The sequence below is a fragment of the Sorex fumeus genome, unplaced genomic scaffold (assembly GCF_029834395.1).
Source record: "Sorex fumeus unplaced genomic scaffold, SorFum_2.1 ptg000054l, whole genome shotgun sequence".
In the NCBI taxonomy this organism is placed as follows: domain Eukaryota; kingdom Metazoa; phylum Chordata; class Mammalia; order Eulipotyphla; family Soricidae; genus Sorex; species Sorex fumeus.
This window is the reverse complement of record NW_026606111.1, coordinates 10,138,701-10,152,106: the sequence shown is the minus strand read 5'-3', so window position 1 is coordinate 10,152,106 and position 13,406 is coordinate 10,138,701. Positions and strand designations below refer to the sequence as shown.

Below are 13,406 nucleotides of genomic sequence, written 5' to 3'. Positions count from 1 at the left end.
GCACAGCGGTAGGGCGTTTGCCTTGCACGCAGCCAACATGGCCGACCCGGGTTCGATTCCTCCGCCCCTCTCGGAGAGCCCGGCAAGCTACCAAGAGTATTCGATATGCCAAACACAGTAACAACAAAGTCTCCAATGGAGATGTTACTGGGCCTGCTTGATCTACTCCAATTCTAACAAATATCAGTATTCAAGAAGCTGTACAAGCCCAATATAAAAGAGCACATCATCCAATGCTTCACTAGATGCCTGTCATAAGCCACAGTAGTTTTTATTTTAAAACAATCATCCTATTTATATTTGTAATATGTCTTAAGCATCAGTTTTCTTTCCAGTTGTCACTGATATTTGTAGGAAAACACTGTTCTGTCCGTCCTGCATAGCCTCAGGTTGTTTAGGTTTATTGGGCTGCTCCTATCACAGTGCTCCCATTCCTGTGAGTTTATTTGTAACTTTCTTTGTGCTCTGTTGACTTGCAAATATTGTCTTTCTCTTCTTCCTAAGTCCTTTGCATAGTTTATTCGGAGCAATGTCCTTTTTGTATGGACACAAGAAGACATGCTTTTGTAATGTGACTCTCAGTGATATTTTCCTCCTTGGCATCTGTTCTCTCACCTAAGCCTCAGCTGCTTTTACCTCCTAGCGCCCCCAAAAGCAGGGTCCCGAGGAGGGACTGGATGGAACAAGGGCAAGCGGTAAGCTATGTGCTACCCTGGCAATAAGATTGGCCTGGCCAAAGAGCCATAATGCTAACTATAAGGTAAGAGCTTGGCATGGAGAAATGCTGTCATGATCCAAAAAGTATTAACTAGATATGGGCCCTGCTAGGATTAGAAATGATTAATCTGGCCTGAGTGCTGTAGTCTGTCTGAGTTGTGGCAAGATGTTCCCAGGAGAACTTCCCTACAAGCCTCAATGTTATCTCTTATTGTGTCCATACAAAAATAGCTAGTATAGTTGATAGTTATTGGACTGAGGAAAAGAGAAAAACATCTTAAGGGGTATTTTGCCTGGGGCAGTCTGGAAGGGCTTTGGAATATCCTAGGTGGTGATCCCTTTGAACTTGGTGGGCCCTTAGGAAGGGCTTTCTTATGTTGATTTGGCTACCTGCCTGGTGGCAGTGTCAGCCTGCAGAGTTAGGGGAGTTGGAGAGAAGAGAGCTGGAGAGAGAGGAGAGAGCAGGGCACGGCAAGATGGACAGGCAAGATGGACCGAGAGGCTAGCAAGGAGGACAGAGAGAGAAGAATGTAGAAGAAGAATACAGGAGCAAACATGTGGAAAGAGAGAGAGAATCCAAGCTACGAGATGGAGCACGGAGTGATGAGCAGGAGGACACGGGAATAAAGAGCAGTTTGAGTCCAGAATAGGAGGCTCAGAGAGACTGAGGCAGGCACGTGGGGAGAATGGAATAAACTACAACTGATCAGTCAACCGGCTTGGCCCTCACTTCCTCAGCCGCCTGGCCCAGGGCCTGGGCCACCCTGGCACGGGAGCGGCCCAGTTTCACCCCGAAGGCGGGTGGCTAGGGGCAGAGCTGTCTTGGCCCTCCCTGGCCGCCCTCAAAGAATTTTTACAGATATTGTTATAAAGATATTATAAATTATTGTTATAAAGATATTTTTATAAATCTTATAAATTGTTATAAATTAGTTCTGGCCTTTAGATAATCAAACTGCAGAAGTGAGCTGTAGATTTGTGTGTGTGTTTGTGTGTGTGTTTGTGTGTGTGTGTGTGTGTGTGTGTGTGTGTGTGTGTTGGGAAGCAGAAGGTGGCGGGGGCAGGGAAAGGATGTTCTGGGCAAACTCTTTTTACCCTCCCTTGCTTTTTCATTGTCAGTTATGATATTTTGAAGAATACGGCAATCACTAAAATGGACCCTTCATTCTTCCTTTCTTAAACATTATGACCGTGCTTTACCATGTATACACAGCCACATGTTTTTTTCTATGAAATTCTACTCATGCTACTCTAGGGTCTAGAATATCACCACCTGCCCTGTGCACCCTCAATAAATATTAATTACCAACACTAATTAGAAATGTTGACACATGCATTTCTAATTACAATTGAGGTTATATCTAAGTGATGAAGGTTTCAGTTAATTAAATTTCAGGGACTATTTCCACAAAATTGGAGACATTTGACAAAGCAATAAAGTCCAAATAACATTACAAAAGTTTTTTGATATTAAAATATTCCTTTAAGGGTCAGGAATGTAACTCGTGCTGGAACATTAGTTTCACATGTGAAGATCCATCGGTTTGACCCCTGGAACTGAAGAAAATAGAGCAAAACAATTCTTTTTAGTTTTCCAAATTGAAATATCACTTCTTCAAAACTGAACTGGATGTTTAACAATCTTTAAGCATGTACTTTCCAATATTACATTTTCGTCTCCACACCCGATTCTTAACCATTTATTTTCCTAAATTATGATTAAAGAACTTGTGTGAAAATTGATCAGGCATATATTCTTATATTGTTTTTAATGTTATATTAAGTATTTTAAACAATAATGTGTTTTAAGTGAATTAAAAATATTCTCACTTGATGAACAAAATTACCTATTCTGGGTCCCTGAATTCTTCCTGATCAGTTTCCATGCTACATTTGTCTCTATGCTACATTAGTTAGATTTTTGGCAAGTTCTCATTGAAAGTGAACCCATGTCCTATTCGTTCACCCTTTATTCTGAAGAAATAGTATACAGAAAACTCTAGCTCTGAAAAATGGTATGTTATTTAGAGAGCTAATGGAAAACCATTCTCTTTGGTCTATATTACTTGATCTATTGAATTTCTGTTTCAGAAAGAGAAAAGTTAGACATTTAGAATAAATGATATTTTATTCACATAACACTGTCATGAACATGGAAGATAAATGAAGGAATAACAAAACATCAAAATGTGGTTTTCTGTCAGAAAAAAGTGTGGATTCATACACACTGTCTAGAAATTCTCATCTTGTTACTTAATTCATATTTTACAAGATTTTCACAATTAAGTTTTAAGTTAACAGGTCCTCTATTGAAAGATAATTCACAGACCTTACTGTTTTGAGAGTAGAGCAAGTGATAACTTTTACTTTCCAATATATTGCCACTTATGCTTACATAATGAAAATTACTGACAAATAGAGATAGGGTCTTTTGTGGAGCAGACATATTTGTTTTCTGTCTATGATGATTCTTCCTGGAATCTTGTTCACCTCAGATTATGTAAAACCTGGAGTCTCTATATGTGGTGTTACTCAGTTATACCACAAATCAGCCACTGCTTAACACACACCTGAGCAACAATCTGTCAGTGTTTGTTCTTGAGAGTAAAGAAAATTTATAAACTATAAAACTCATTCTGTTTTCTATAGGTTAAATAATAAAGTCCATTGTCTCTGATGCAGGGATCTCATGTCTTCTATCAATACCACAAAAGTGACAGAATAACTTAGAAACTTGTAGTAAGGAAAGAAGTACTGTTTTCATACTTCTTGGTAATTATATTTAAAGACTCCTACATACAGTTCACAAAAGAACAGCAATAAGGTAAGCTATATCTAGAACAGTATTGGCTAATAGCTAGAGGAAGAATGACCTAAGGAAATGAAGGATGTTTCTCTTAGAAAGTAAGAAGTCAGCAAAGGTCTTAGTAACTAAATTTTAAAACTGTTTGTTTGAGGGTCACATGTGAAAATGCTCAAGGATTACTCCTGACTCTGCATTCAAGAATGACTCCTTATGGTGCTCAGGAACCAAATTCAGTGCCAGCGATTGAACCAAGATTGACTGTTTGCAAGACAAGCACTTTAATCCCTGTACTATCCCTTCAGACCCCTTGGTTGCTTATTTATTTATTTATTTATTTATTTATTATTTATTTTGGCCCTTGGGTTTTTTATTTCTTTCTTCTTGAAAACAGTAGAGAATAGAGTTGTCCCCTCCTTGTTCCCTTTGCATTTAAAATGCCTTGGGTCTTATGACCCAAAAGTGTCATTGTCACTGCCCCTTCACTCCCAGTGCAGAAGGTGGCAGGAAGGAAATCACTGAGTGTGGGGGCAGGGTGGCCTGAGCCAGGCTCAGCACTCCAGTCAGCAGCTCCCCGAGCCCTCTCCCCATAAGACCTCAACAGACATCAGAACAGATACTTATGGCAAACACACAAAGATTAAACTGTGGCAGACTACAAGTGCACAGACTCACAACCACACACACACATAGGTGGCCTCTTCCTTTGGCATAGTTCGACCTTACCCTGGGCAACAGTTCCTAAGGGTGGTGGTATGGGCACTCAGCTTTGGCCATGGAAATGGGACCATGTTGAATCCTAGATAATCCAAGCTCTCAGGTCAAAGAAATTCCCTCCCCTTGGGGTTGGAGATATAGTACAGTGGGTGGGACACTTGCCTTGCAAGCAGACAACCGGTGTTTGATCCCTGGCAACCCAAATGGTCCCCCAATCACTGCCAGGAATGATTTCTGAGTGCAGAGCCAGGAGTTACACTTAAGCATCACCTGGAGTGGCACCCAAACCAAACAAATTAAAACACAAAAACAAAATCAACTCCCTGGACAGATACCTTCCCACCCAACACTTCTAAATCGAGATTTTTCAAGTAACAAGGATTGATGAAGGAAAAGGAAAAGTTCCACTTCTCGAACTTCCCAACTACGGGTCTCTGAAAGGGCTTCCAGCCCTGGGATATCTCAGTGTCCACTTCTCCCATCTTCCCTCAACACTGCACAGGTCAGGAAAAGTGGGTAAGTCAATCTCTTCTATCGGATATAATTTAGAGAGCAGGAGAGTTAAAAAGCTAAGTACCATCAACCCCTCGAGGGTCTGGGGACAGTCCCAGTGGGGCTGAGGCAGGGAAACGTCTACTTCCGGTTCAAGTAAGGAGCCCTGGTTTAGCTCATTTGAGCTCTCGGCTCTAGCTCATGACCTGAGCTAGAGCTGCTGGAGAGCACCTTGTCCCATTCCAGCTGACTCCCTCGATCGTGTCCATGTCCCAGGCAGTACCTGCTGCTCCAGGATAATTCTACAACCATCCTGATCCGGATCCTGCAGGGTCCACGGTTCTGGGCCTCAGCTCTGGCTGCTGAGAAGAAGAAGGACCATGCTCTGGTCCCTCAGTTAGCCTTGCTCAGTCTGTAATCGTCCACCGGCTCCCACCGGTTCTCCACAGCTGACAGGGCGATGAACATCTGGGCAGCGTAGTAAGTGGACATGGTGAGTGCCCGCGAGTAGGGGACCAGGAAGCAGAACTTGTTGCGGGCGATGGCCAGGTCTTAGATGATGAAGAGCAGCGCCTCACGCCCCTCCACCAGCTCAATCCAACTCCAGGCTACTCCGACCAGCCTTGGCCCCGCCGCTGCTCGCCAGCCCTTGAAGCTAATAATGACCATGTAGGATCCCTACCAGGTAGGTGAAGGCACCCGAGAGGCCTGGATAGAGGATACCCTAGCACAGACACGACAGTAATGCTTTCAGCAGCCCTGTTCAAAGGGCCAATGTCCGCATACCAGAGGCCGAGGCGTAGGACACACAGGTCAAGGCAAACATCAGAAGACCAAGCACAAAGTAGCCCTGGTCCTTCCAGATGTAGAAGGCATCGCCCACAGCAGAGAAGACGAGCCCCACAAGGATGCCGGTGGCATTGGGTCAGCAGCAATCCTAGGCCATGGGACAGAAAGAAGAGCCAGAGGCAGAAAATGGGCAGGCACTTGATGAGGGCGCTGACCCACGACGGACTGGATGAGGGCAGTCAGAGCATAAAACACACGCAGGTGGCCTTGAGGAAGGGCACTGGTTTCAGTCCTTCACTCTTCACCACAGTGACCGGGGACACCATGGTGGTGGTGGTGGCGTCAGTTGCCAGCACCTCCGCAGCGGGCTGCAGCAGCTAGGATGCGCATGGGGTCCAGGGGAGCTGGATATGGCATAACAGACAATCCCTTTGGTTGCTATTTAAAATAAGTACATGATATATACTTTTATTTTTAGAATTCAGATGTGACAAGCCTGTCAACTGTCACTTAAAAAATAAACTTGTATCTATTGATATTGAAAACATTGTCTTAGTAGCCACAATGTAATGACAAGTCCACCTAATTATATAGAATATTGTGGTAGAAAATGAGGATGCTACTAAAATATGAAATGGGCTTTTCTGTCTTTAAGAAGAGTGAAAACTTAATTTTAAATATGACACATATATATTTCACTTGCCATTTAAAAATGTATGTTAAAGGAAGATTTGCATACATTAATACTGTAAGAATCTGGGAATAGAGGCAGAGAATGAAGTTTGTAAGCATCAAGGAATTTAGAAACTGTTCCCAAAGGTGATATTGATACTGTATCATGTCATTGTATCGGATATAACAGAAGATATGGGGTGATGAAGAATTCTACATGCATCATAGAGTGGAAACTGTCTTCTGTTTTAGAATTCTAACTGGAAATAAAATTTTCATCCAGTAATAGGAATTTACTATTAGAATAATGAATATACCAATGACATAAATTTTAACATCAGTTTCTAGTATGATTGTTTACACAAATTATTATCTGATCTTTTGTGGATGTGCACTACATACACTATTTCAAATTTAAGGAAGTCTTGGAGGTGCTGAATCAGTTGATCGTATTCCTTGTCAATGTTGTCAACAATGGCATCTTCCCATGTTGCCGCAATAGTGCCAAAGAGTTCCCAGTTGGTGGTCGTTCTGGGAGTTCTCTTTTTCAACTTTGCAACCCTTTCTCCCCGCTCTGTGACGTAGAATTTTGCATGAAGGAGACGGTGGTCCGATCCTGTTCGAAATTTTGGGACAACAGCGACATGGGTCAGGCAAAACCTTCGATTGAATATGATGTGGTCTATTTCGTTGTGGAATCGTCCACTGGGAGACTCCCATGTCCAACGTTTAGATTCTGCCTTCTGGAACTGTGAGTTACCATGGATGGTCTTGGTCGACATGATGAACTCAGACAGTCTCTCACCCTGTTCATTCCATTCTAGGCCATGGGTCCCGATGTGAAGTTCTTCAGCTGATCTTCTCGGTCCTATCTTGGCATTAAAATCACCCACGATGATCTTGTAGAAGGTGTGTTCTTCTTTATAGAACTTCTCCAGCTCCATGTAGAACTTCTCAATTTCTCTTTCATCATAATGAGATGTTGGTGCATAGACAACGAAGATAGAAACTGCAGGCAGTGAGCCACATCTATTCAAATGTAAACGTTCGATTCGGGTTGTTAGGCATTCGAATGAATCAAAGCTCTTGGCCAAGTTTGTGTTGACAAGGACACCAACACCTCCGACACCTCTTTTATTGCATGTTCTGAGGAACAATTTTTCTCCAGTGTCCAAAACAGCATGGTGAGATTTGTGCCTTCTTGTCTCGGTCAGACCAATGATGCCGTACTTGATCATTCGCGCTTGTACCATCAGATCCTCGAAGGATGTATCTGATGCTAGCGTACGTGCATTGAAAGTACAGACGATCATTTTTGTCTTCCTTCATTGTGGCAGCCTAATTCAGCCTTGAGATTTTGTCAGCCTCTCCTTTCTCATCCTTCTCAGTGCTGCCATGTCGGTAAAGCCTTCAGGCTCAGGTGAATGAGACCAGTTGTAGTTGCTGCACCTCCATGAATGTGCGAGGAACGCCAAGAGAGAGATAGCCACAAAAAAAGCCTGTCTTCGAAAATTCTTGAGCTAATTCGCCAGCGTGGTTTGGCGCATGCCTCAGGCAACCGCAAGCTAACGTCCGAGCTTGCAAAGCAGTGCAGAGATGCGATCAAGGAAGACCTCAAAGAGAGAAGAGCAGAAGTACTTCTAGATGTGGCAGAAGCTGGGAAAAGTATTCGTTATGCCCACCTGTCCTTCGCCAACTACAAGACCAAGATGACTGCCCTCCGACGTCCTGATGGATCCATCACATCCTCCAGAATGGCAATGGAGAAGATTATCCATGACTTCTACTCAAATCTCTTTGATAGCCATGTCCACTTGCCGACGTACCAAATTCCACAGGATGGATATGTAGTTCCCAATGTTCTCCCTTCCGAAATCCAACACACCATTTCGTCGGTAAAGAAACAAACAGCACCCGGCCCAGACAAGGTCAGACCTTAACACCTGAAGAACCTGCCATTAGTACTCATCAACACACTGGCTCGGCTCTTCACTCGCTACCTGTCTGAATGCAAGGTTCCATCCCAATGGAAAACCAGCAGGACCATACTACTGTTCAGGAAGGGAGACATCCATGACATTGGCAACTATTGCCCGATCTGCCTATTGTCTGTCATCTACAAGTTGTTCACTCGAGTCATCCTAAATAGGATTGGCAGAACACTAGATGAAGGACAACCATGCGAGCAAGCAGGGTTCCGCAAAGGATTCAGCACCATCGACCATATCCACATGATAACCAAGCTCATTGAGGTTTCTCGGGAGTTCAAGATGCCACTCTGTTTAACGTTCATTGATGTAAAGAAGGCCTTTGATTCTGTTGAGATGGAAGCGGTCATTGAAGCCCTAGCCAATCAGGGCATTCAAGCCCAATACATCAGGATCCTCCGTGAGCTGTATTGCGGATTCACTACCAGGATCTCACCATTCTACAAAGAAGTGATTGTTGATGTCAAGAGAGGGGTGCGGCAGGGTGATACCATTTCACCAAAACTCTTCAGTGCCACCCTCGAGAACATCATGCGACGACTGGAATGGGAAGGAATGGGAGTGAAGATAGATGGTCGGCAATTACACCACCTCCGCTTTGCTGATGACATTTTTTTAATAACACCAAACATTAGTCAAGCGGCACAAATGCTGGCCGACTTTGACCGTGAGTGTGGAAAGGTAGGACTACAGCTGAATCTTACGAAGACAATGTTTATGAGAAACAGCCTCGTTCCTGATGCCTCATTCGCTCTCAACGGAACGACCATCTCCGAATGCAACAGCTATGTGTACCTAGGTCGAGAGGTCAACATGACAAATGACCTGGCACCCGAGCTGTGCAAGAGAAAGAGAGCGGCTTGGAACGCCTTCAAGAACGTCGAAGAAATAGCTAAGAGAGCGAAGAACCTCCAGTTCCGGGCACATCTCTTTGATTCCACTGTTCTTCCTGCATTAACATATGCCTCAGAGACCTGGGCCCTACGCAAACAGGATGAGAATGCTATTCAGGTCTCCCAAAGAAGAATAGAAAGAGCTATGCTTGGAATATCACGTTTCACTCAAATGAGAGAAAGAATCTGGAGTTCCGACATCCGTTGAAGATCAAGAATCAGGGATGCTGTCTCATTTGCCAAGGTGTCAAAAATCAGATGGGTTGGTCACGTAATGAGATTTAAAGACGACTGCTGGACTAGAGCTGTTACTGACTGGATTCCACGGGATGTCAAAAGACCATGTGGCCGCCCACCTACCAGATGGTCAGACTTCTTCGTCAAGATCATGAACGATTGGTTTGAGTCTCTTCATGTTCCCAGAGTGAACAGATGCCATTGGGCTACACTAGCATGCGACAGGGACAAATGGAGACGTTACTGGTGCCCGCTTGAGCAAATCGACGACTAAAGGGAAGTTAAGTGATTAAGTGATTAAGGAAGTCTTATGATTATAATTTGGGCATAGTACTGCACTGCACTGTCCTCTAGTTGTTCATCAATTTGCTCGAGCAGGCCCAGTAATGTCTCCATTGTGAGATTTCTTGTTACTGTGTTTGGCATATCGAATACATCATGGGTAGTATGTCACTGTTTTGCTTACTTGGAATTAATTTTATAATCTATCAAAATCTCGTAATAATAAAATATGCAAAAGAATAACTTAATCATTAGCAAGTTTCTTAAATATTTGCATTAGTATTTGAGTTATTTTCTTTCCACTTAGAAAAATTTCTGGTTATAATAGAGATTATGTTTCCTCCAAGAGGCCTGTGGCATTTAGAAATATAGTAATCACTAATAATTAATATTTTTCAAGATCTCTGCCTGAGGAAATGATGTTAATTTTGAGTTGTTCTAAAACAAGTAGCAATGTCTTTTGAAAATCCAAGCAATTAGTGATTCTAAGGATAGTCAAAATATAAATTAGCAATTCTTAAGAAGAAAGGATTTTTAAGTTTTTCAATTTTTGAGACTGTCTTCAATCATGAACATGTGCTGATAATGACTTACTAACAGTCATCTTGTGTTATCTACACAAATTCAAGCCTATGAAATAATTATCTTAGAGTTCAGTATTAAACTTAAATGATTTCTCATGTTATTGCTTGCTGATAAAATATTTATATTTATGTATGAAATCAAAGCTTTAGGCGAAGTAAAAACCTATTGTTAGTATTTATTCTTATTTTTAAAAAAATTTTTTAAAACATATACAGAGATAAACAATACTGTTAAGATGGTTTTCCACATACATAATTCCAACACCACACCCATTGCAAGTATATCCTCTCATGCTGTATATTGTTTAATAGAATTCAAATCTACTAGTTCTGGACCATTCCCAGAAGTGCTTAACCTGAGATGTAGAATTGATGACTGGTTGCAATCCTTGGGATCCACTAAATTTATGCTCATGATATTTTAGGGGAAATTAAGTGCCAGAGACTAAAATCTGGAGCTTTCCCAGAGTAGGAATATGTTCTACCTACCATCAAGGCTATCTCCTCTCCTCTTGGGATTGTATTGTATTATATTACAATGTATTATATTACTATATTGTATTATATTAAAAATATTGCATATACAATTGTATATATTGTATATACAATATACAATATATTGTATTTACAATATATATTACAATATATTACAATATATATTACAATAATTGTATTATATTACAATGATTAGACTTACATTTGACCAAACTGTACTTATTTCTACAGAATCAAAGGTGTGAGTACAACAGTGAAAGATGATATTTTGTATCTTTAAATACACACACAAACACAAAACTTAGAATGCGTTTGCTGCCTAGAAGTAAAGTAAAGTAAAGGCCCTCCCGTTGATCATCGATTTGCTCGAGCGGGCCCAGTAACGTCTCCATTGGAGACTTTGTTGTTACTGTGTCTGGCATATCGAATATGTCACGGGGAGCTTGCCAGGCTCTGCCATGCGGGTGAGAAACTCTCGGTAGCTTGCCGGGCTCTCCGAGAGGGGCGGAGGAATTGAATTCGGGTCGGCCATGTTGGCTGCATGCAAGGCAAACGCCCTACCGCTGTGCTATCGCTCCAGCCCCTGCTGCCTAGAAAGACTCAAGAAATTTGAATATATTCTTTTTTTTTCCCCTTTATTTTATTTTATTTTTTTTAAAGTTGTAGATTTACAATTTTTTGTGCTTTGGTTTCAATTATACAATGATCAGATACCCATCCCTCCACCAGTGCCCATTTTCCACCACCATGGATAATATCCCTCCCACCCCCATCCCCCCATCCCCCCTGTCTCTGTGGCAGGGCAATCCCCTGTGTTCTCTCTCTCCTTTTGGGTGCTGTGGTCTGCAAAAGAGGCATTGAGTGGCAAACATGTTCAGTCCATAGTCTACTTTCGACATGCATCTCCCCTCCCGGGAGGATCCTCCAAACATCCTTTATTTGGTGCTCCCTTCTCTATCTGAACTGCCCTTTCCTCTAGGATACCCGGCTAGCCTCTAAGTTATGGAGTAATCCTCCTGGTGCTGATCTCAGTTATTCTTGGGTATTAATCTCATACTTTGTTACTTTATATCCCCCAGATGAATGCAATCTTTCTATGTCTATCCCTCTCTTTCTGACTCATTTCGCTTAGCATGATACTTTCCATATTGTACCACTTGTATGTAAAGTTCATGACTTCATCTTTTCTAAGAGCTACATAGTACTCCATTGTGTAGATGTACCAAAGTTTCTTTAACCAGTCATCTGTTCTTGGGCATTCAGGTTTCTTCCAGTTTCTGGCTATTGTAAAGAGTGCTGCAATGAACAAACAAGTGCAGATGTCACTTCGACTATACATTTTTGCCTCTCTGGGATATATTCCCAGGAGTGGTATTGCTGGGTCAAATGGGATCTCAATTTCTAATTTTTTGAGAATCGTCCATACTGTTTTCCAGAAGGGCTGAACCAGTGGACATTCCCACCAACAGTGAAGGAGTGTCCCTTTCTCGCCAGACCAAAATACAAAGACAGTCTACAGAATGGGAAAGGATATTCACCGAATACACATCTGACAAGGGGTTGATATCCAGGATATACAAAATACTGGTTAAACTCCACAAGAAGAAAACATCCAACCCCATCCAAAAATGGGGCAATGAAATGAACAGAAACTTTCTCAAAGAAGAAATCCGAATGAATATATTCTTGAGCATCAGAGACATAATGTTGAAGAATGCTACTGAGAAGGAATAGATTTATGAATTTTCATATTGATCTATCTCAAAATGTAGTTTTGCCTAAATTTAGAAAAATGCAATTCTTTATCAAAAGCATTGCTTTAAATTGATAAAAATGATTCTTATTTCTAAGGAGATATCCTATTGACCAATCTTTCTAAAATTCTTGCAAACTTACCCTTAACTGTAAATGTTTCAGTTCCTCTTATGCGACAAGTAAAAGAGAGACTCTAGATACAGAATACAATATCATTTACTCTTGATATAAAAATAAGTTAAAAATACATAGGAAACCTGCATAAACATATTTCTGTGTGAAATTATTCATCTAACTTGCATAATTCTACTTTTAGTAAGAGAATATTTTATGTAAAGGTCTAGCTTCTTGTAAGTAATAATTAGGTTTTACAGAATACAAAACTCATGGATTGCTAGAAAGTAATAAATGTCTAATTATTTTGGCTTATTTTTATATTTTTGCATATTTTTACTGTATGTGACACAATTGAATGATTGTCTTAGCATGAGACCTTTCATCACTGATGATTTCACTGACCATATTTCCAGGTTTCTTACCTCTAAAGGACAACTCATCTTCCTCTGAATATACCACTTTGAAAGCCACAACAAAATTATTTAACAAAACTCAATATTAATAAGCTATAACAATCTTTATTGTTTTCTTTCCATGTCAAATGGGAAATGTGTTAAACAAGATTTAAGTGAGACACATATTACACAAGGCTGTGAACATCTGATCATCATGCTTATGAACAGGAAAAATATTCTTGATTGCTTTATTGAGTGTACCAGATGCCAATAGAATATAAGTAAACAGATAATTTCCCAGAAAAATTTCATTGTTTTAAACATCTAATTGAAATGATTACTTTAGGTGTAGAGAACTATTCTAGTGGGCTCTATCTAATGATTTGTCTACAAAAATCCCAGGTTTGATGCCCAGCAATGAATGGTCCCCAAAACACTGCTAGGGGTGATCTCTGAGAACAAAGATGGTG

At 41.1% G+C, this 13,406-nt stretch overlaps 2 pseudogenes; both read right to left on the bottom strand.

The window, feature by feature from the left end:
* Positions 1-5,122: 5,122 nt before the first annotated feature.
* Positions 5,123-5,844, bottom strand: LOC130033583 (lysoplasmalogenase-like protein TMEM86A; annotated as a pseudogene).
* Positions 5,845-13,076: 7,232 nt separating this feature from the next.
* LOC130033899 (uncharacterized) lies at positions 13,077-13,173 on the bottom strand (annotated as a pseudogene).
* Between the last annotated feature and the right edge of the window lie 233 nt (positions 13,174-13,406).